We start from the raw sequence: 25476 nt of genomic DNA on the forward strand, positions 1-25476 counted from the left end.
GCTGCGTGTTCAACTTTCAATTAAATGTGGGCTGCATGTTCACCATCAAATTTGGGCTGCGTGCTCAGATTTCAGAAATTTAAAGTTTGGGCAGCATGTTCAACTTTCAATTAAATGTGGGCTGCGTGTTCACCTTTAAATTTGGGCTGCGTGTTCAGATTTCAGATATTTAAAGTTCGGGCTGCGTGTTCAACTTTCAATTAAATGTGCGTTGCGTGTTCACAATCAAATTTGGGCTGCGTGTTCAGATTTCAGAGATTCAAGTGATTGAGCTATGTGTTCAAGACAGAGTATTGTGTTATACACTATGCGTGCAGAAAAGTTGTGTGCTAAAATGTGCAGAAGCATGGCATGCAAATGTGTTCAGAACGAGCAATAAGCATACATAACATGAAATGCAAGGAAAATGTAGAATAAAGGCAGGAAATGTAAAAAAGTGAAGTACATACCTCTCGTGCCTCATGAGAGTGATGGGACTCTGGCTCCCGCAATAGCAGGTCTACAGGAGCTCGAGGGTCGAAGTCGGTAAAATGATAAAATATCGCCCGAGGGAGGACGAGTCGAAGGATCGTACCTCTCGGGGATAAAAGGGTGAACCCTCGGATGCAAAGACATGATGTCAGGCTCGCCTCCGGCGCCTGGAGAACCTCTGCCATGAGGAAATTGACCCGCCATTTCAAGAAATCTTCAAAAAGGAGCAAAAATGAGCGAAATGAGCCAAAGTTGGAAAAAGTCAACAAAAGTCAACTCTCGGGAAATGAAAAATTCAACAAAAGTCAACTCCCAAGAAAATCTTTCAAATATTAAGACAAACTTACCTCAAGTGGTGCAAATGAGAAAAGAAGCCCCGAAATCAAATTTTAATCGGTTCAAAGTGAAGAGAACTGAAAGTTTTCGCGAAACAACTTGGCGTGGGGCATTGGAAAACGCGTATAAAGAGCAGATCTGAGAAAGAAAATGGTCTAGGAAGGAGGAGAAGGCAGTTTCGGACCTGATGTTATGAGCAAAAAGTGTTTGGCTTTGTGCATTTAAAGAAATGGGAGCAAAAAGACCAAACTGGCTCGGATTTGGGCTAGGTGGTCGGCCGGCCACCTTTTCTGGTAGACCGACCACCCCTTGCACTCCAACCTGGTTGGTGACCTCCCCCTGGGACCAAACTTGGTTGGTGGTGTTCCCAAGGTGGTCTACAAGGTCCCTGCAAATTTTGGTGATGATTGGAGTCCCCGGGACCCGAGAAAGTACAAGAAAAGTGCACTTTTCGTCGCGAACTCCCTCCACGGGAACTCCAACTCCAACTTTCGATGCGTGTTTCATCGTCACTCGTCAAGAGCAAGTTGTATCCTTTTTGAGTATGTTGTGACCCTTCCGAGAGGTAAACCAGAGGTTACGATTAAATTACACTCGTCGAAACTTGCATTTCTTTGCTCGTTGTTTCGCGCCAAACATACATTCGAATTTGCACTTATCTTGCATTGTTATGCACGTCACTTGCATTCTCATGCATACCACTTGCATTGTTGTGCACGTTTCATTGGTATTGTTATACCCTCACGCTTAGCTTGCGTTGTTACGCGCATATCTTTCGCATTGCGATGCACTTTCCCATCAACATCCTGTTTGTCTACATTCAATGTAGTGTTGAACATGTGTTGCTAACTATATTGTACTTGTTGAGTTTCTTCATCTTTCAGGCACGATATTGTATGTACAGTTCATTTGAAGCTGGTGTGACCAGACGAATCGCACAGGTATTGTATCTTCTCCGTGTGAGACGTGGCAAGAATCGAACAATTCTCCACATTCTTAAACTGCATGAAATATAGTTGTTGCTTTGCATTCTTGCATAAAACTGTTGCGTGTGCGCTTCATTACAGCTTGCTGCTTTGCATGATCATGAGTTATATCCGGCTTTGTGCATATCATTTTGCATTTTGCCCCTGCCTACGGGCATGCCTGCGGGCACATCTTTGTTATCTTGTATGTTTGTCTAAGTCTTCGGCCTTGTCAAAAATGGGTCGTCTCTGGGCTTTGACATTCAATCTCGTCACGTATGACTTCCGAGTTCTGTCAAAGAGGGGCAACTGTAGACACCCCATTTTTGACCGACCTTAAGACTCAGACGTCACCAGTTGAGCGTTTGGTGATGTTGCATATTGTGCTTGTTCTGAAGTTGCGGAGTCTCGGCTGAGAGCCTTGCCTCCGGACTTCAGAGCTCATTTGTGCCTTACCTCGGTTTGCAAACTGAGTCCTGTTTTCTCCGTTTTCTCTTCTCGAAGGGAGGGAGAGGTCTCGTTGACCATCTCTCAGTGGCCGTAGGCTACGTTTCGTGGTCGTAGGCCATTTTTCCAATTTGGAGCCCGGTTTCCGGTTTTCGGAGCCATCGGCCGTGTGCCTCGGTTCGGGACCGCTTAACTACCTCCGTTTGTTCCGGTTTTTGGCACACATCTTATTTCCTCCCTTTAGAGGGACACTGTGGCCCTAGAAACCTCCTTCGTGGTCATACACCACTTTCGGTGCCTAACAGCCTGTTTTCGGGGCCCCATGCTGCGCGTGTTTGCCCCCGAACCTTTATTTTGCATCCGTTTTGGTCCATTTTTGGTAGGGACCTTATTTTCTCTGTTAGGGAAGTGGTAGGATGGTGGCCGGCCACCTATTCCCCTGAAAAGCCAGTTTCCTCTTTTTTTCTCTCCAAAAGCCGGTTTTTCTGACCGAAAGCTGGTTTTTCTCACTTTTGAGCCACATTTTCTGGCTTTTCATACCACCATTGTGTTGTGCTCATCTGGGAGGCCACCAATATGGGTAGGCCGACCAGTAGTTCACTTTGACCCTTTTGAAACTTGCTTAAAAGCTAGCTTTTCTCTCTCCTGGGTCACATTTTCTGATTTATCTCCACAGGGCTGTGTTCTACTCATCTGGGAGGTCACCTTTCTGGGTAGGCCGACCAGCAATTGTTCTTGAACCTTTTGACCCCTGGTCGGCTGACCAGGGGGAGTGGCTGGTCGGCCACTTGAAATGGCCGGCCTGCTTATTGTTTTTCCTCTCTTTAAGTGTAGTCCAGCTATGCCAGCTGGAGATCATTTGGTGCATCCTCCATACACGTGTATGGAGGATCTTTGAAGCTTCCAAGAGAAGCTTTGGCCTCTCTTCTCTATAAGAGAGGCCCTCCTCTTTGTATCTAGAGGTCAGACACTTTTGCTTAAGGCTCATCACCTCCCACCTCCATTGCTTCCATTCCAAGCTCCAAAACCCTAACTTCCTTGGTCCATTTACACTATAACCCATAGCACCACACCACCATCATCTATTCCATACCCTTGGAAGTCATTTGCAGAGGTTGAAAGCTCATTTCCTTGGACCAAAGGCTGCTGGAAAGTTGGGCTACAAGGGTAAGCTCCTATTCTACCCATTTTTGCACTATTTTGTTCTATATCTTAGGCCGTTTTGCTTACATTTTTGGGCTTCAGCCTGAACTAAAAACAGTCTTATTCTAAGCTCATCTTCATGTTTGATTCAGGACTTTTCTCTGTTTGAAGTCTTCTACTCCCCCTTTGTGCTTTATCCCTCTTTTGGGGCTTATTTTGCATGATATATTAGCCCTATTTTTGAGTATTTCTGGGCTTTGTCATAAACTAGAAAGTATCATATTTTGAGCCCCTCTTCAACTTTGTTGAAGGACTCTTCACTATTTGAGGCCATCTACCACCCCTTTCCCTTTATCTCTCTTTTAGGGCTATTTTTGCATCATATTTTAGCCTTACTTGAGAGCATATTCGAGATTTTCCATAAAAATTAAAGTATCTTTTTTTGGGTCCCTCTTCAACTTTGTTGAAGGGATCTTTGCTGTTTGAGGCCTTTTGCTGCCCTGTTTGTTCAATCTCTCTTTTAGGGCTGTTTTTTTGCATGGTACATTAGCCTTATTTGTGAGCCATTTTAGACCTCGACCTAAAATGAAAAAAATCTTGTTTTGATATCATCTTTATGTTTGATTAAGGTCTATTCTCTGTTTGGGGTCATCTTCCCCTATGCATGCTTCATTCCTTCATGATTAAGGCTATGCATTAGAACACTTGCATTGGCCATGGTTTGGCCTCTCAGCCACTGAAATCTAGTGGATTTTTAGTGGCTTTGATGCATTTTTGAGGTCTAAAATTAGAGGGGGGTGACCCCCTCTCTCCTTGTCTTGTTTGGGGATCTTTTGGGCCTTCCAAAGGGACCCTATTTTGCATGCATCGAAGTCATGTTTCAGCCCTCATTTTGTGAGTTTTATGGTCTGTATAAGCTCTGTCCAGAGCCCATTTTTGCCATATTTTATGTCTACAATGCATGTGTAGAGCAATCCCATCTAAGGCCTTTCAAAGGGGCCTTTCTTTGCATATTTCCTAGACTGATTTCAAGGCCAATTTTGTGAGTTTTAGGGCTTTCATAACTCATTTATAGAGTTGGTTTGGTCAGGCTAAGTGTCTATCTTATATGTGCTTAACAACCCCTTGAATGGCCCTCCAAAGAAGCCCCTCATTTTTGCATGCATTGGCTGTATTTCAGTGATTATTTGGGCATATTTTGGCATGTTTTATTCACTATTTTTGGTTGGTTTGATGAGTTCTCATTTTCTTCATATACATGCCGTGTAAACCATGCTGGCTAGCCAATGTTGCATACTATTTTAGTCCATCATGTTAGCATCTTTTGGCCATGCTCTAAAGTAGAAATGTGCATGTTTTGGGACTGCCTTGGCTCTGTCTTTAGACTTCATGATCAAATAATGCTTGCTTTGTATACCTGTGGTTCAATGCATTGGACTAGTTTTGAGTTTCGGGGCTTATTCCCTACATCGGGTGCCATGTTTGCATGATTCGGGATCATTTAGCATTATGTTTTAGTGCTGAAAATTACATGTTTGAATGCCATGCTTCATCCTTTCCATGCTTTGGTAGAGTAGTATTTTATGCCTTAGGTTCGGTCCTCGGTTTGCGTGCATGTGTGCATGCATTTCGGTCATCTCATTTTCATCTCATGGCCACTGATGTGAGTGTGGCTGAGGTCCACTCATGATTGGTGTAAGTCCATTATGCATTGTGTATGCCTTTCAATTCATAGCATTGCGTATGCTAGGTGGCGTGTTACAGCTTTGTGTATGCCAAGTTACATCGAGCATTGTGTATGCCATTTCATAGCATTGCGTATGCTAGGTTGTATGTTAGTTGCATTGTGTATGCCATCTCATTTGTATTGTGTTTGGGATAGGAGTTTGCCCAAGCACGGGAAACGAGGGACGTTTCGTACTCCGAGTGACGGAACGTGTCTCAATTCCCTGTCATCGACACTCCGGATTACCCATGATGGAGTTTAGGTCTTGTCGTGTTTTCATGTGCATTCATCTCATATTGAGTCATGCAATTCGGCTCCTCGGCCATCATGCATCGATATGCGTGATTGGTGACACGAGGATCGAGGACTATAGAGGCGAACCGGGGCATCACAATGGATTTCCGCGCCAGGCAACTCAAGCATGCATCTCCCATCATTTGGAACAGAGCTGAGGCAGTCATAGGCTTGCATGCTAATTTACTCGCTTTCCTAGATTAATTTGTTAATTAATTAGGGTTTTGTAATATTTAATTATTCATTTCGGACTGTACTATTTATTCGGACTGTATTATTCTTTCGGACCCTCCAAGTGAGGGCGCAATTGTAATAAGTGTGCGTGAGTGTGATGTATGTCTTCCAACCCCACGTCTTTCTCCCTTTTATTTACCAGCTTATGATGGTTAGATTAGGGCATGTTTCAATTAGCATACAGTATGATAGCATGTTTGCATCATTCATCTGTTTTGCATGCACCGGGCTCGGCGCATCATACTAACTGCATTTGTATTTCGATTCCAAGTTGAATAGTTGTTAGTCGTAGCATTTCACATGCCATCCTTAGAATAGCCGAGCCTACTATAGTAGCATTTTGCATGTGTTGCATTAGGCATTCCAGCATAGTTAGGATCATGCATGGATCTATAACACAGCTTTTTGTTTTGGCTTGGAGTACTCGGTAAGTTTTATGCTTTAGCATCCTTGCATGCGTGTGAGTGACTGCCATGATAGCATGCTTACCATGAGGCTATTTGCTTATGTGATATACTTGCATGAATGCCTGTGGGTGAAGGTTGGATTATCTGAATTGGAATAATGCATCAATTGTGAGTTTTAAGCCCACCAGATAGTGGCAAAATCATCTTATTTTCTAAGCCCACCTGAGGGTGGCAAATCCACATTTTAACCTACTTGCGGGTAGCACCATCAAACCATTTTCAAATAAACAAACATGAAATGTTTTGTTCCAATTCTGGCGATCCAGTCTATATTTGTATGCTGTGCGCATCACATCGTAAATCTAGGCTAATAACCGGATTAAGAACGCATAATGTTTTCAAAACTAGATATCATGGTTAGTAGAGGCCGATCTTTGATCGGGCGAGCGGTGGTGCTCACGAAGTGACCTTCCCCAACCGTACCCAAGTTCCCGAGCCAAAGTAACTTTGGTGATAACGGACTCGTGGCCTTAGGCAACGAGTCAGGTTTCCTAAATTTTTCAAAATAAAATATTTAGGTGGCGACTCTGCATCTGGCAAAGCAGTCCATGTTTGGTACTTCTTTCAAAAAATCTGTTTTCAAAAACGATTTGCCGGATTTGGACTCTTTGATGATTTCATCGGTCTTGCATTGCACTCTGCGAGATTAGATACAGGACCATGACATTGAGTTCGGAACTGTAGTGAGCCCAATGAACAAAACCGGGGGGGGGGGGGGGATTTCCTCCCGGGACGTTCGGGGACGTCTACAGTTGGGAATAAAGCACAAATTCCATCTTTCCTACTGAGGATGTTGTGAGAAACACATTATTGTTTTCATCATCAAGTAATCAAAAAAAAATGCCCAAGTCTTAGGGCTGGTCAAAATAGGATGTCTACAGTTGCCCCTCTTTGATAGAACTTAAAGTCATTTCATGACGTGAGTGAATGTCAAAGCCCGAAGACAACCCTTTTCACAAGGTGGTAAGACTAGAGCAAACAAACAAGATATAAATGCAGTTGGTTGAACTCAAACGTTGCCTACGTAACCCTTTGTAAGGAATCAAACTAGCATAGTTCAGAGGCAAAATGCAAATGTCATGCTCAAGATGCAAGTTAAAGCTGGACTTACACACTTCTCAAAGCTGATTTTGTTTGAGTATTCATGATTCATGTAACGTAATGCAATGATGATAAATATAGCAAGATGACAGCACATGAAACAACCCTCAAGCTTAATCAAAACAAGTCCAACTATGTCTGTAGACACCTCATTTTTTACCACTCTTAAGACTTAGGCGCTTTATTCCGAACACCCGATGATGAAAGTTATACTGTGCAACCTTTTGAATTCTTAGCGAAGAAATTTGGATTCAAGCTCTATTCCCAAACCTTGCACCCCATTTTGGCCAAACTATTTTAGACCTTAAAACCCTCTTTTCAAAATTTTTCTCCAAATGCTTCTACAATGTTCCAAGGCTCGCATTTCGTTTAAAACATTGCACTTTTCGATAAAATGAGTAAGGACAAAGTAGAAATAAATGTTAGAGAGGTGAAATCTTTGAAAAATATTTAAAAAAATCTTATTTATAGGTTTGGATTTGAAGGAAATAGGAGGGGAGGGAAGAAAACTAGCTTAGGAAGAAGTTGAGCATCAAACCATTGAGAAAGAATGAGTAGCCTTCACTTAATTAGCCATATCTCTTTTCACACTTAGAATTTAGATGTGAGGCTACCACCATTGGAAATTATACTTCCGGGGCTTCAATTTAGACTCAAGAATCACCTAAAATTGAGTCCAGATGAGAGAGATATGCCCGTTTGAAGTCGGACCTGAAATGTAGATTTTTGGAGCCGGCCGGCTTTCAATGAAAATTTGTCCAGAATGCCTTTTTAGACATGGCCTTTCATTATTTGGTTCGGCCATGGGTTTTTTGGAGCCGGCCAGTTCTCAATAGCGCCAAACAGACAGTTGGCGAGAATTAGACAGTTTGCTTTGTTTGAAGATATTGCTGACCAAATTGGCTCAAATTTTATAAATAGAACCTCCTATTTCAGATTTTAAGGTTAGAAAAACCTTCCAAGAGGCTTACACATTGATGAGATCTTTTGGACCTTCAAGCTTCTTTTGTTCTTCAAATCAATACATACACAATACATACACCATTAGAGCTTATTTTTGAAGCTTTTTGTTAAAATTTCAAACCATATTTCATAAACTTGAGGGTGTTCGGAATCAAGTTTAATCAACAACCATACATACTTTTTAAAGAGGTATACCTCTTACCCATATTTTTCCTTTGTTTTTACTAATCATCTTCTTCATTTTCCTTGAGTTTGTGCACTACTAGAGGTTACTTTAAAGGGATGAAATATGTGATTTAATTCACCAAAACTGGAGGGGTTAGCCACCCCTCCTTAGGCTTTGTTCCATAGCTTTTTCTCTATTTTATTTTAGTTACCTTCTCTTTCTTTTACCACTATTTTCTTGGCTTACAAACTGATTTTCAGAGTTTAAAAAAGGCTGAAAAATGTGATTTAAAAGTTCCCTAAGTGGAGGGGTTAGCCACCCCTCCTTAGTCATGTTTATCTCTTTGTTTTCCCTATATTTTGTGCTCTTTTAACATGATTTTAGCCACTATTTTTAGGCTGTTTTTGGACTATTTTTGGACTATATTCAGAGGCTAAAATATGTGATTTGAAGTTGTAAAAAGTGGAGGGGTTAGCCACCCTTCCTTAGGCTTGATTACTAGCTTTGTTCTCTTTAATCTTTGCTTACTTTTTCTAGCTTTTCAAACTATTTTCAGCTTGTTATTGGGGCTGTTTTGTCACTTTTTCTTGTTTGTGTTGTTTTAGGAGTTGTTTAATTCATTTAATTGGTTTATGCTTTGAATGTTTTTCTTGTTGTGTTGTAAGTCCTCATGGCTTCGGTTATTTAGGCCCTAGACACCGAGTCATTTGAGTTGATGGCTTTTCTTTGCTTAGTTTTCATGTAAAGAGTCTCATTTTAATAATCAATCTCGCATAACCATTTCTGCAACCTCTCTCTTTTCTTCTTTTCTTTTGTTTGAGAGTTATTTCAAAAGATTGATGGTTGTTTAAGGTATGGGAAAGAGACCTATGCTTAATGGCTTAATCTCTATGGAGGTTCATCGTCAAGGCATTGTCTCTCTCTCTCTCTCATGCCAAGAATCACTTCTCGTTTGACATTTCTTCTCATGTAGTGGACTTAACCATTACTTTGGACAAATTGTTTAAAGAATGGAAAGGACTAATAAAATTGGCTCAAAATTAATGAAACCAACATAAAGAAAAGGGATTAGAATAGTTAGGTTCGACCAGACATTTTGCTGAGTCCATAGCTTCGAAAATTGTCAATTATCAATCCATGATATTTTGATGAGACTTGAGGTGTGTCTACCTCCCTCTTTGAGCCTTCATGATAAGGGGGAAGGGTGGTTGTCCATTTCATTTATTCAATTTTGTCTAAACGTGCCTGAAATCCTCAGGCCATCAAATTATGCTTATCGGAGATTTTGGATTCGAACTCGTTTTTCTCTTGAGTTTCCTATGACAGAGAGGGGCAGAATGGACAAACAGGGCCTAGAAAGGCTTTGTTTGCACTGTTCTTACCTCAGAGCACAAAACATTTTTTGGCATAAAATTAGGGCATGACCGGCACTTTTTTGACCCAACCGAGTCTTATTTGGGACCTGCCAGCTCCCAATGTTTGGTAAGTAGAGACCTTTTGGCAGAAGCAGAGGGCAATGGCTGAGGGTGAGACAGAGCAATCTAGGTAGATAGAGCAGCTTCTGGACACTGTGCATGCGATCATTGTGCCTCCTTGTTGTTTGTATTAATATTATCATTATAATTATAATTGATGTAAATATTATTGTTGTTGCAATTTCATGTATTGTTGTTTTGATTAGTATCATCATCATACCATTGTTGTAAATAGAGCTAGATAGATAATTAATTTAGAATTCATTCGAATATGTAATAAGTAGCTAGTTTAGTTCAATTCATCAATATGAAGTTTTAATAGTTAGTTAATCCTGACACTCATTCGGACCCTCTTACACGAGGGCAAATATGTAATAATTGTGTATGTCTTCCAACTCCATTTCTTTCTCCATTTTATTTATCTTCATATAATGGTTGCATAAAACATCATGTTTCCTTAGCATTTCCTATGTTTCATATACACTCGTCTCGTATGCATTTGGGTCCGGCTCATCATACTAACCAATGTCACATTCAACTTTCTTAAATGAATACGTGATTTATCACATGTCTTGAATTGAATCATATACCATGCTAGTAGCCGAGCCTATTTAATTGCATGATTGTATGTGTCACATTAGTCGTGTTGCATTAGTTAGGGGCATGCATGTTTTCTAATTATTTTACTTTGTTTGGCTTGCCTTGGAGTACTAGGTGAACATTTATTGTTTTAGCATCTTGCACTTGAATGTTTTTGTTGCCATATCGAGCATGTTTTCCATGAGGCTAAATGCTTAAATGATATACTAGTTTGAATGCCGGTGGATGAAGGCCTTTTTACTTAAATTGGAATAAATTGATTAATGTAAAATACGAGCTCGCTTTTTCCAAGTGACATGTATTCAACACTTTTTCAAAAAACAAACATGAAATCAAAGCATTCCAAATTTTGCGAATTGGTCTATACTTGCGTGCATCACCTAGTAAAGTTAGCCTAATAAATTGGAATAAGAGCATATAATGTAAATAAAATCACATCAGGATTAGTAGATGCTGATCTTTGATCGGGCGTATGGAGTGCTCAATTCATGATTTTCCCCTCTCGTACCTAAGTTCCTGAGCCAAGACACTTTGGTGATGACGGATAAGTGGGCTTTGGCACGATTCTCGGGTTTCCTAAATTTCTCAAAAATATTTAGACGGTGACTTTATAATCTGGAAAAGTGGTCCATTTTTGGTATTTTGATTCAAAATCTATTTTCCAAAAGATTTGTCGGATTTGGACTCATTTGTGTTTATCTATTTCACATTGCACTTGTGGAATCAAATTCAGAACCACGGGAGTCTAAACTGTAGGACTAGTCATATTCGAAAGGAGCACGAAAAGCAAGCTACAGTGTCTCACATAGAAAGGAGTAGACAAACGTCAACTCCAAAAACGTTTTACGTGAAAGGAGGAAAGATGGTGTAACCAATAGGCATACCTAACCATATTTCATATGGAGAGGGGGAAGGTTTTAACAGAGTAATCCTGAAATCCTAGCGCGTTTCACACGAAAGGAGGAAATATGGTGTAACCAACATGCGTACCTAACCGTATTTCATATGGAGTGGGGGTAGGTTTTAACCAATTAAACTTGAATCCTAACACGTTTCACGCAAAAGGAGGAAAGGTAGTGTAACTAACAAGCGCATCTAACCGTATTTCATACGAAAAGGGGGAAGGTTTTAACCGAGTAATCTTGAAATCCAAGCACATTTCACGCGAAATGTGAAAAGGTGGTGTAACCAACAGGCATACCGAACCGTATTTCATACGGAGAGAGGCAAGGTTTTCACCGAGTAAACTTGAAATCCTAACGCATTTCACGCGAAAGGAGCAAAGGTGGTGTAACCAATAGGCGTACTTAACTGTATTTCATACGAAAATAGGGAAGGTTTTCACTGAGTAAACTTGAAATCCAAATTCGTTTCATGTGAAAGGAGGAAAGACGGTGTAAGAAATAGGGGGAAGGTTTTAACTGATTCCAAATCAGTGTTGAAACACCAAAACATACGTTCTAAATGCTATTTTTGTGTTTCTAAGAGCAGAAGCAATTTGGGCATGCCATTTGATCATCATTGGATGAAAATAAGAACACTTGGCCTCATCCCAAGATTCTAATCGTACAAAACAAGAGTGACCTAACCAATTTTTGAACTTTCCGTACAAAAACAGAGCAACACGACCAAACTATGATCTAGCCAGCCAAAAAATGATCCAGTCGACCAAAAAAAATTTTGAACGGCCAAAACCTTAGTCGACTAGCCTAAAAAATTGTCGGCTGGCCAACTTGTGTGATATCGGGGTAGAAATGGGTTTCACAACCTGATTGCTTTGAAACACACCTAGGGCTCATTTCTTTAGCACCTTTGTGCTTGAAAACCTTCTCACTCTCTCTCTCTCTAAAACCTCATCTCTCTCTCTAGATTCTTTTCATTTCAGATTACCCACTAGCTCTTGCTGACTTAAATCCTAGAATAACCTTGAACTGATTGGATTCAAAAGAGGTAAGTTTTCCGATTTCTCTTTTGATTTTTGTTCAATTCTACATGGCTTTGAATAAATTTCCTTAGACTTTGCTTGATTCTTACATGAATTGGGTCAAATATTCTTGATTTACAGTTGTGTACTTGCATCCATACCATAATCTTGGACTATTTCTAAGTGATTTCTCATTACTTGTGGTAATTTTCTGAATTTTCACATTGAACCTCTGCTGATTTCCTATTGTTTGGACAATTTTCCCCATATTTGGCTTTACCTCTTACTCACAACATTTTACTGTTTGATCAAATTTCCCACTTCTTGTTTACTAATTGCACATAATTTAAGCAATATTCTTGTTATTCATATGTGATCTTCCTGAATACAATTTTGAACCATGTCATTCATGAATTTAGACATTTCTTTCGATTTGGTTCAAATGGGCTACTATCCACGACTTGGCACAAACTCTCCTTAGCTTTGCCATTATTTCTTTACAAATTAGCCTCTAAATTCATATTGCCTATATTTGATTTCACATTGTTAGGTCTTACCTTCATGCTTTCCCTTATTGTTTTTCATGATTAATTGCAAGTCGGCCTTGGTTTGACATCCCTTTGATTCCATAGATTGCTATGGGTAGCGACGACACTCCTCATGATGACATGCCACCTATCAATGTCACAAAGGGTGACGTACCCTTGCCAGTGCCTAAGGTCGATATTCACGTACCTGCCGTGGATGTTGAGAGTCACGACGAGGACCTCATGGTTAAGGACATCGAGGCAGAACCAGAGCCACTACCCTTGAGGATGAGACCATTTGACCCTGCGACCTATAGGCCACGCACACACACGATGGCCATCGGGGGGATGTTACGATTCACATAGTTCTCCGATGGGTTGCAAAGAATGTGTTGCTTCCGGAGTGCTCGAGGCACCTCTCCCATGAGTCCTTTACGATACCTTTTCTCTTTTCCCTTTGTTTAGCGTATCATGTTTTGCACTCATTGATAGCTTCATTCTCCTATATGCTAACAACTTTCTTGTTGCAAGTCACCGACCGACTAATGAGGGGGTACGGGAGTGTCCATAGCCCTTGGTGGGATCCTGGTGGATGGAGTCGGTTTCAGCCCATTCTGTTTGGGGATCTCATCATTGCAGGCAGATCAGTCAATCTACGGCACCTTGGTGGAAAAGTGGTGGGATACCACTAACTTTTTCCCCTTCTCATCCACTAGGGAGATAATGATGACCCCCTACGACTTCTTCATGATCACCGTTCTCCTAATGGAGAGTGATCTAATCCTTTTTGACCTTGACTTAAGCCAGTAGCATTCTGCTCTGCCCTTCTTCCTTAGGGTTGTTGTGATACCCCTATTTCGTATTATGCTAATTTATCCTCCTTATGCATATGATTTTGTGTTTGATATGATTTTGAGTGCCGTTTATATGAATAAATGTGGTTTTGAATTTCTATCTGTTCACCGTAGGAATATCTGTTTGCTTATCTGCTTAGGGAATTAAATTGAAGGCCTTATCGGCCACAGAACTCGAAATTGATTACGCCATTATGATTGGCATAATTTTTAGAGCCTACGGTGAAATTTAATTGGAAATTGATTCGGATCAGATTAATTAGATTAATTTAATGGGTTAGTGCTCAACTATATTAATACTAATGAAATTTGATCAAAGGAGCCTATTAATAGGCCAACTTGCACTCACCTCATTTGTTTGAGTTCCAAAATCTGAGCTTATACTCTAGTGAGAGAGAGAGACCGGCTATAGAGAGAGAAAGGGGGAGAATTGTGCAATTTTGGCTCAAGGCTTGGAGATTTGAAGTTTAACTCCAAAGACCTTGAGTGTTTGAAGCTCCTAGGTGAGTGATCAACCCCTAATTCATGAGTTGAACTTGTGATTTTGTGAATTCTAGTGATTTGGGAGCTCATGGCAATGATTTAGTCGAAAATGAAGCTAGAATGTACATGCATGCATAGAATTATCATAAATGAGCAAGGATTGTGTAATTTATCATGTAGTTTGTTAATCGTGAAGAATTGAGTTGTAAACCATACATGCAAGCATGATTTGGATGAATTTCATGTGTTTAAGCATCATTTGATCCAATTGAAATGGAATTGGAGTTAAAAGATTGCATGCATGTTTGATTGTTGAAGATATGAAGCTCATATGGGATTTGAAAGCATAAGCCATGATTGTACAAGAATGTTGATTGATTTTGGAAAATTGAACCATGATTTTGAGTAATTAGCTTCATATTATTTGTGTACCCTTGAAATAGAATGTGTTTGCATGTTTTGAACCAAAATCATGAGCTTTGGAACCTTTGAATGTTGAAATTTTGGCTCAAGAACATTTCTGGAAAACCCAGAATTTTTGATGTCTGCTCGAGCGGGGATTTCGAGCTCCCAGTATTTTCTGCAGACATGGTGTCCGCTCGAGCAGGGAGCCATGTAGAGAGGCCTTTCGCTCAAGCGCCAGAGTACACAATCGAGCGTAAAAATGACACATCCAGCACTTTTGCAGGCCTTAAGGGTCCGCTCGAGCGGGGAAGTCTACGCTCGAGCGGGGACTTTGTTTTCCGAAATTTTGAAAATGCATTATGTGTTCTGTTTTCCATTTTCTTTCACTTCTAAGTACTCTTAGGCATACATTGAGCATTGTAAATGAGTTAGAAGAATAAGAACTAAGCCTAAAGAGGAATATGTGAATTAAGAATGGATTGAATCGGTTGTGACCCATATGTGTTATGTGATGTGTAAGGTCAAGCTCCAGGGCAAATCAATCAGCCAATCACTGTGAGTAATATCTGAAATATGTTGTTGTCCAATTGCTTACTTCTATGTAAATTTTGTAAAGTTCATTAGTTTGAATAGTGGACAAAGTTTGATATGAAAGTTTGAAAGGCCTAAAAGGCCAGTTTGATATGAAAGTTTGAAAGGCCTAAAAGGCCAGTTTGATATGAAAGTTTGAAAGGCTTAAAAAACCAGTTCGATATGAAAGTTTGAAAGGCTTAAAAGGCCAGTTTGGTATAAAAGAATGATTGGGCCAAAGGTCGATTAACATAAATGATTGGGCCAAAGGCCGTTTTGACACAAATGAAAGTTTGACATGCATGAATGGGCCAGAGGCTAGTTTGACATGCATGGATGGGCCAGAGGCCAGCTTGACATGAATGAAAGATAAATGGGCCAAAGGCCAGTATGTTTGGAACCCCAGTCACTTGACTTAAATTGTGTATATATGTATATATATGTTAAATAGAAATATGAATTGGGCCTAAGGCCGTTTGGAGCATGTTGTTCTATATATAGTTTGAATAACTCTTTTATTTGATATTATTCACTGGGCTATCGCTCACGCTCATTCATGTGTTTGTAGGTGAGCCAAGAGAAGTCAAAACCCAGCCTCAGTGAAGTCTGTGTGGAACATCTAAAGTTTTGAAGAGTCAGCCCTTGCGTCTCACGCACGAGACACGTCTTCGCCTTTTTGCCATTCTATGTTATTTTGTCATGTCGGCGAGGACTTTGGTGTACGTCTGTATATAGCTTTGTTTTGGCTGACTTAGATTTGAATGATCCTGTCTGTATAGAACTTTATGTTCCTATGCTTTCTGCTGTGAGTCATTAACGTATGTATGTATGGAATGTTATGATGTGCATATAAGCATAGCTCTTTGGACAAAGTTTTAAATTTGCTTCCGTTTGGCCCTTTTACTCTGACGAGTTTTGTCTTATCTGGCTTGAGGCCATAGGTAATCCCGTGATTACTGGCCGGTTATGGCCTTAACTCATAGGGGCGGGTTCGGGTCGTGACAGTTGTTCCACCCTTTGCTCCCCATTAGAGGATTCACTACAATTGGCTCTGGCAACACTTCCATGGTACCGAGCCTACAACTCCAGAGGTGGTGGCCTAGTATGCCAGCAAATTTCTTCTTTACATCCTTCATATGACCCTGTTTACCAATAGGAAGAATATTGTAGGACTCTATTTGTTGAGCGGCATGGTGGAGCTTCCATGAGTGAGGGAGTACAATTGAAGTAGAGCTAGCCTCGCCACTCTTTAAGTATACATGAGCTTCGTGTCCCGTTGAAAGGCGGATCTTCTTGGAGGCTACTAGAGGGCATGGGAGGTACATTCTGCACTTTCATTTAATTCAGTTGTATTTCATCGCCTATCTCATCTTCATTTTTTCTTGTTGATTCTCTGACATATTTTTCCGTGTAACTATGGCTTTACACTTACTTTCCCTCCATCACCCTCATTTTGAGGCTCGAGAGTGCCATGACGGTGCCTCGCTCCCTATACTACGATGAGAGACTCTATCCTCGCAGTCGATATGTTCGCAGCTTTACTGCTTGCTGCCACTTTTTCGAAACTGTGATTGCCGACATGGTAATTGTAACACCCTGAATATGATCCCCATTGAACATTTAAAAGAACATCCTCAACATCCAAACAACATAATTCCATTCAAATGTTTCTCTTTCTCATTGAACATAGATTTATTTTACAAAAATTGCAAAATACAGATCTCAGTTCAGTAAGTTAGAGAATGGTACAAAACAATTACATTGTGCTCCTTAATACAAAATACAAAACTCAGAACGAAATTAAGAAAAGAGTCCCAGTCACATTACACTTTCAAGATCACAAAATTTTAGATTTTTAAGAGAGATAGTCATTTTCTTCTTCTTCATTGGTGAGTTTGGGGCACTTCATGTCTTGAAATGTTAGTAAATTGGAATGAGCAATTGCCCTGCAAGACCTCTAATAATGCCCATGAATTGACATTAGTTTAAAAAATTATAACACAACACACAATTCAGCATTCAATCTCCACATTTTTCCGTCCTCACATGGATGGCCAGTGGACACCTCAAACCTTCCTCTTTCGTCGTCCTCACACGAACTGGCTAGTGGATGCCTCATAATATCCCCACATTTGTCGCCCCCACGTGAACTGAGCAAGTGGGTACCTTAAACACATTCTCACATTTGTCATCCTCACATGAACTGGGCAAGTGGACACCTTAAACACATTCCAAAACATTAGCATCTAAAGCACAACACAACAAATCACAAGGAGCCTCCAATTTTGCTTATCAATTATCGATTACATCCAAATCAAGAACAACCCTTAGGGTAATACCTTTAAAATTTGGGGTTTTTCCTTCAAAGTATTAATTTTCCTTAATTTATGTTTATTTACTCATTCTACCATAATTTATTTCCCAATCCATCATCAATTTCACGCAAAACACATTATCAACACAAAACCTATATATATATATATACACACATCTATATCATCCATCTCAATAGTCACACACACCTTAAGATTCAAACACATTTAAACCAAAGTATAAATAAACAGGGGTAAAGGTATTCCAACCTCAAGGGTTGCCAGATGAGAGATGAAGATCCACGTGATGAACTTCCAAAATAACACGATCTCATCGGTTCAAAACGTAGCTCTAGACGAGGGTAACAACTTTAATGAAGACCCAAAGATCGATTCTTGCAATTACTAGATGAAATCCAAGGTTTACAAGCTAGGGTTTTGAAAAGAAGGTTGTTAGAGAGAGAATGAGTGTATGAGAAATGAGTTAGAAAAGTGTTTGGATCACCTTAAAACTTTGTTGTTTTGAACAGACCGCTCGAGCGAATTGTCCATCGCTCAAGCGATGTGCCAAAATACAAAGGGACTGCTCGAATGAATTTTCCATCGCCCGAGCGATAAATGCATGGTCACAGAAGTTTTGCAGAGCTATAGTGGAAATACTGGGAGGTCAAATTTTATGCTTAAGTGACCTTTCCTTCGCTCGAGCGGTCTCACCTGCAAACCTACGAGATATTGGAAACTGCAAATCTACGCTTGAGTGACAAAATGACTGCTCGAGCGGTCATCCAAAATTAACTATTACGGCTTACCCTCTTTAAGGAATTTCGTCCCTAAAATTTCATAGTTCCTGCCAAAACAACTCCAACAATTCCCAAGGAAGATAAATACCACAATAACAATAGCCTCAATCATCCCAACTTTACGAATCAGAATGTAATCATAGCTAAATTCAAACAATAACATGAGGATTTAGATTTCTTTCATTTACTTCCTTTTACATCCTCGCATACAATGATCTAAGAATAACAAACAAGCAAGTTTACATATCATTAAATAAATTCAGGTATTTCTCACGAATTTCAGATTCTCACTCCCAAGTAGCCTTCTCTACCCCGTGGTGGTGCCATAACACTTGGACTAAGAGAACAAATTTTGCTCTTAAAACTTGTGTCTCGGGTGTACTGGATTTTCATCAGTCTCTTTTCATATGAAGCATTCTCATCCACCTCTAAATTTGTCTAATCCAAGACATGGGAGTGATCCAGCTCAAACTTTGTAGACACCCCAATTTGACCGTCTTTAAGACTTGGGCGCCTTATGTTGAACTCAATTTTGAGCCTAAAAAAACCTACAAACCTTGTGCCTTGTTTTTGGACCAAAACAGTAGTTTTTCAAGCCTGACCATCCAAGGGACTAGTAGGCCCACTAGTGGCCTGACGGCCAGTTCTGTAAAATCTTAGATATTTTTGCCAGCTATGCCAGTTGTCTCCACAGATGCATGCACTGCCTTAGCTATATCTGTATGGATATTTCTGAGATAGTCTCAAATATTTCTCTATATAGATGACTCCCTCTCATATTTTTAAGGCTAGAAAAATTTGGGAGAGCAAAAGTTTTGGAAAATATTTCTCTCTCTTTCTCTTGCAACTTGTATACCTTCTACCTAAACACTCCAAACCAATCCTGGAGGGTTATTTACTAAGGTGTTTGAGCTTGCATTTTATGCTTTTGAGGGGGTGAAATTAGTGGTTTGTGATTTAAAGGGTCATTCCTCTTCAAGAGGTATAACTCCAAGCTTCTTTCTCTTATTCATTGATCATCATTTATTGTTGTTTTTGTACTATTTTTCACCTGTATTTATGGGCTGAAACTTATGGTTTAAGGCCATTAAAGGTAGAGTGGTGGATTACCTTTCTTTGACCCTTGCTTCTTAGGTCTTTACCCTTGTGTTTCCCATCTTTTAATCATTTTTTTTCTAACTTTTTTACCACTAATTTTTAGAGGTTTTTAGAGGCTAAAAATGTAGTTTTGAAGTCCCAAAAATGAAGGGGTTAGGCACCCCTCCTTATGCTTGTTTACTAGCTCAAATTCTCCATTGTTTAAGCTAACTTTTCCATATTAATTACAGGGCTGTTTTAAGCTATTTTAGGACTGTTTTAGGTTGTTTATGTCATTTATGCTTTGTATATGTAGACACCCCATTTTTGACCGACCTTAAGACTCAGACGTCATCGATTGAGCGCTCGGTGATAGTGCATGTTGTGCTCGTTTCGAGTCTTCGGAGTTTTCTGCTGAGTGCCTTGCCTTCGGGCCTCTGAACTCGTTGTGTTTTGGCACGATTTGCAGACCAAGCCTTGTTTCTCTTCCCTGGAGGGAGGGAGTGGCCTTGGAGACCACCTCTTTGTGGTCGTAGACCACTTTTCATGGTCGTAGACCACTTCTCCTGCTTGGAGACTAGTTTTCGGAGCCTTCGGCTGCGCGCCTTGTCTCGGGACTGCTTAACATTCTCCGTTTGGCTTGGTTTTTGAACCATGCCTTGTTGCCTCTTCCTGGAGGGACACTGTGGTCTGGGAGACCACTTTTGTGGTTGTAAACCACTTTTGGTGCTCGTAGACTAGTTTTCGGGTCTCTCGACTGCGCGCTTTGTCTCCCGAACTTTCGTCTTGCATCCTTTTTGGTTTGTGTTTGGTGCAAACCTTGTTTTCCTTGTTTGGAAGGTGGTACAAGGCTGGGAGACTAGTTCTTCCCCTTGGAGACCACTTTTCTTCCCGCCAGCCAGTTTTTTGATCAGCCAACTGGTCTCCTTGGTCTTTGGGCCACATTTTCTGGTCTGCCACCACACCACTGCATTGTTTTCATGCTGTAGACCTTCTCCCCCTATGGCCGACCACTTTTGTCTTGGGAGACCACTTGTGGTGGTCGGCCGATCACTATAAGTAGCTAGCTGACCACTTCAAGTGGTCGGCTGCTTTTTATCACATTTTGGAGATATTTTTAGGCCAGTTGTTACAGCTGGAAGGCACAGAAGCCATCTTCCATACACGTGTATGGAGGGATGGCTTTAGGCCAAAAGCTTGTCCAACAAGCTTGTTGCTTGTTCTCTATAAGAGAGAACCTCCCCCCTTCTCCTCTAGGTTCAGATCTTTGTGCTTGAGCTATACATATACATCTTTGTATCTATCTTGCTATTGCTCTTCATTTTTGTACCTTAAAGTGTAGTTTTATCATACTTTAACACACAAACACACACTCAAACACCATCCTCTTGTTGCTGAGGCTTCTTGAGGTTTGTTTTGGAGTTTTTGGACTGGTTTGAACTCAAAGAAGTTGCTGAAGTTGCAGCTTTGAAGGTGTTCTTCAAGGGTGAGAAACTAACCTCTTAAACCCTTATTTTTGCTTAAGCTTTTGGCCCTACTTGCATGGTGTTTTAGACTTAACTTCCTACTACCAAAATGTCTGATTTTGTATGCTTAACATGTTTGTTTCAGGTCACTTTTGTGTTGGGGTTGGTCTACCACCTCTTAGGCCTTGTTTGGGCCTTGTTTTGTGCCATACTTTTAAGCTATTGGGACCACCTTGTTTTGGCCTTCTCACCACTAAAACTCAGAGGAATTTCAGTGGTGGAAATGATGTTTTGTGGTCCCAAATAGGAGAGGGTCATCCCCTCTCCTTGTATCTTGTATGCTTGCTTCATTTGCCTCATGTGTGAGCATGTTTGTTAAGCTTATGTTGGCTCCATCTCAGCTCATTTTATGCCTTATTTTAGCATGCCATACCACTGTTTTGACTTGGTTTTGTCACCTCATGCATGGCTTATACACTTGTAGTGTATTTCTCACAAACTAGCATTGTATGCTTCGTGAAGTAGCATGCCTTTCTAGCTTGTTTTGAGTCCATTTCAGCATGTTGTTGGTGTTGTTTTTCCATGATATACCTATGTTAAGGTTTGGTTTGATAGCCCCGTGCATGCTCCATGCACTTGTAATGCAATCCCATGAATTAGCCTAATGTGTATCATGCTTTAGATTGTCATTCTAGCATGATTTTGGCTTAACTATAAGAAGCTTTTGTCCATGTTTTAGCATGCTCTAGCTCTGATTTGTGTTGTTTTGGTCATGCATGCCATGCTTTGTATAGCTATAATGTATTCTAACTTGTTAGCTTTGTGTATCAAGTCCACTAACATGCATTGCTTGGTCTATTTGAATGATTTGGAATCATTTGCTATGAGATTTTAGTGCATGTTTCATGGTCATACACTTGCATCTTTCACTTATTCAATGTGTTGGAGGGTTTGCCCTTTTATGCCTTAAACATGAATCATTGCGTATGCCTTCATGCCTAAGCTTGCGAGCTATTGTTTCAATGTGTTTTTGGGGTTATTTTGCCATGATATAACTCTTGTTTTTGTTGGTGAAGCCATCTCATGCTTGGTCTTGGTAGGTGTAGTGTAATCCTCCCATATTGCCCTTGCATGATCCTTGTTTTGGCCCTTCATGTTAGTTTATTTTGGCTTCCTTCCATACATGTTTTAGCATCATTTTAACATGCTCTAGGACTATTTTGGGTTGTATTTTCCATATGCTTCATTAATTGCATACCTGTAGTGCACTTGGCCTTACTAGCCTTGTGTTTTGATGCCTCATGCATGCAATCTTTGAGCTATTTGGATGATTTGACATCATTTAATACTTGATTTTAGAGCATGTAACATTGGCATATTCTCAAGCATATCACTCTCTAATTGTGGTTTAAGAGTTGTGCGTTGTTGCCTTGTTTATGGCCTAGTGTGTATGCTTGCATGCCTAGACCTTTGGGCCCCTATCTTGGCATGTTTTGGTCTTTGTTTAGACCTATTTGAGCTCTGTCCATGATTGGTCCAATCATTTGTGCCATGTATTGCATGCCCCTTTGTGTAGTCTCTTTAATGACTTTGTGCCTTAGGCTTCTTGCATGTTTTACTTGTGTTGTTTGAATGATTTGGCATCATTTCACACTTGATTTCAGAGCCTTTAGTGTTGTCACATTTCCATGTTTATCGTTTCTTCATCATGCTTGAAAGTTGTGTTCTTAGGCCTAGTTGATAGGCCATTGTATTGAGCATGCTTGCCTTGCCTTTTTGTGTCTTAGTTTTATTATTATGGCCACTGTTTTGGGCATGGCTGAGGTCTGCCCACATTCGGTTTAAGTCCATTGAGCATTGTGTACGCCATGTTAAATCGCATCATGCATGTTATGTTGTTTTTTGCATTGTGCATGCTATGTTCTTGTTCTCATTGTGTATGCCATAATCACATTGCATTGAGTATGACGTGTTGTTCATTGCATTGAGTATGCCATGTTGCATTGCATGTTGTTGCATACTTGTCCCTTGCATTGCATGTTTGCCTGTTTGCATGCTTAAATTACATTGCATTTCCATGTTGCATATTGTTGCATTTTGTTTGGATTAGGTGTTAGTCCAAACATGAGAAACGAGGGACGTTTCATACTTGAAGTGATGAAACGTGCCTCAATTCTCGGTCGCCGATGCTCTTGATCAAGCATGATAGAGTTTTAGGCCTTATGTGTTATGTGTGCATTAATTTCATATTGATTGTGCAATTTGGCTTCTCGGCCATCATGCATTGAAATGCGCGATTGGTGGCCTGAGGGTTGAGAACCACACTCCCTTGAGCTTACGAAATGATAGGGAGGGTGGTTGTGCACACATACCTTGCAAATACATTGCCATGCCCTTTCTTGCTCTCTGTTGCAGCAAACTGGGGAAATGCAGCAAAACTGGTCAGTCGACCAAAAGAACTAGCTGGCCGACCACTTTTTCTAGTCTGCAGCAATGGAAAGTGGTCAGCCAGTGGCTGGAAACATCCCTAGGTGGTCGGCCATGCTCCTGCAGCTCCCCAAGGTGAGTTAAAAGCTTTCTGGAGCTTGGTGCAAGGTTCTGAGAATAGTTGCAAACAGAGGCAAATCGGGGCATCGCGACGGATTTCCGTACAAGGCAACCGGGCATGCATACTCTTCTCCCTCTGAGGACATTGCTTGACTACTTTACTTAGCTTCCTTTCCTTTGCTAGTTTATGCTTTGGTTCTGTACCTAATTAATTAAATGCGTTTCGCTATTCAATTTAGGTTGTAATAACTAGTTAGTTAACTTGTTAGTTAATTAGCTTTGTTTTGTACTTAATTAATTAGCTTGTTAGTTAATTAGTTTTGTGATGTAATAATTAGTTTAATTAGCTTAGGTTAGCTAGTTAGCTTCTCATTCGGACCCTCCATTGAGAGGGCCAACTGTTGTAATAAGCGTGCGTGTGTGTGATGCATGTCTTCCAACCTCCATTTCTTTCTCCCTTTTACTTAACTGCTTACGATGGTTAGTTCTAGGACATATTTGGCTTGGCATACCTTATGTTTGCATGCGTGCATCCATTCATCTGTCTTGTATGCACCGGGCTCGGCGCAGCATACTAACTGTATTGTATTTGAATACATTTACTTGAATACGTATTCAACATGTTATCAAGTATTGCATTCACATGATTAGAATAGCCGAGCCTATTTTAATTGCATTCTCGCATGTGCTGCATTAGCCATCTTAACATGAACTAGGATCATGCATGATTTCTAACTAGTTCTTTGTTTTGGCTCGGAGTACACTGTGAGTGTTTATGCTTTAGTATATTGCATGTGTGTTATTGATTGCCATGTTTAGCATGCTTGCCATGAGGCTAATTGCTTAAGTGATTAACTGCCTGAATGCCTGTGGGTGAAGGTTGGATTGCTTGAATTGGAACAATTCATCAAATCCCCGATTTAGCCTACTTGCGAGTAGCAAACTTCAAATCATTTTCACAAATGAAGATGCAATGTTTTGTTCCAACTTTCAAATCATTTTCACAAACGAACATGCAATGTTTTGTTCCAACTCAGGTGATGTAGTCTATACTTGTATGTTGCGCGTATCACATAGTAATTCTAGGTTAATAACCGGAATAAGAACACATGTGTTTTCAAAAAAAAAAATATCATGCTTAGTAAAGGCCGATCTTTTGATCGGTTGAGTGGGGGTGCTCATTGCATGACCTTCCCCTCTCGTACCCAAGTTCTCGAGCTGAGGCAACTTTGGTGATGACGGAGACATGGCCTTAGGCACGAGTTATGGTTTCCTAAATTTCCCCAAAATAAAATATTTAGGTGGCGACTCTGTATCTGGCAAAGCAGTCCATGTTTGGCACTTCTTTATTAAAATCAATTCTTCAAAAACAATTTGCCGAATTTGGACTCTATGGTGATTTATCAGTCTGACATTGCACTTTGTGAGATTAGATTCAGAACCGTGACACGAGTCCGAACTTGTAGTAGCCTAAGAACAAAACGAATTCGCGCCCTCGCAGCGCGGAGCCGGGGAGTTCTCGGGGCTATCTACAGTTTCTGGCGACTCTGCTGGGGAGTTAGAGAACTTGACTCAAACTCATGATATTTTGTTTTGATTACACTTATGTGTCTCTTTGCATTGCATTTGCATTGGTGTGCCTAGGACACCGTGTTTTCCGTATGCTATTCCTGAACGGTTTGCCGAGGGCTTGCTTTGAGAAGCATGCCATAAGGCTGACCGGTTGCGGGCTCTGCCACGACCGGAACACAAACCTCAGTTTTTACCGAGGCACCCTTTTGACCATTCGACCTAGTGCATATTGGAATCCATAGTGACTATTCCAAACTAGGACCGGTTGCTTACCTAATTGTAGGTTGTTTGAAACCGCTGCGTGCGTAGTGAAACCCTAGCTCCTAACAAAATAGGACAGGGAAACCCTACGCCAACATAGGGGTGTTTTGGCTCTCATTTGCTTGCCACATGCTTTTAGAGTGTGTCTCTACAGGAATGCATGTATCAGCTTGCAAGTCTGGGTATCAGGCCTGAGGGCATCAGTGTTTGAAATCAGTTATACCTAAGGGTATCAGATCTGGGGCAGCAATTTGGGCACAGTAAAACAGTGGTCAGTGTTTGAAAACAGT

Source organism: Camellia sinensis, chromosome 2, assembly GCF_055761805.1.
Source record: "Camellia sinensis isolate YWXY chromosome 2, ASM5576180v1, whole genome shotgun sequence".
NCBI classification, from domain to species: domain Eukaryota; kingdom Viridiplantae; phylum Streptophyta; class Magnoliopsida; order Ericales; family Theaceae; genus Camellia; species Camellia sinensis.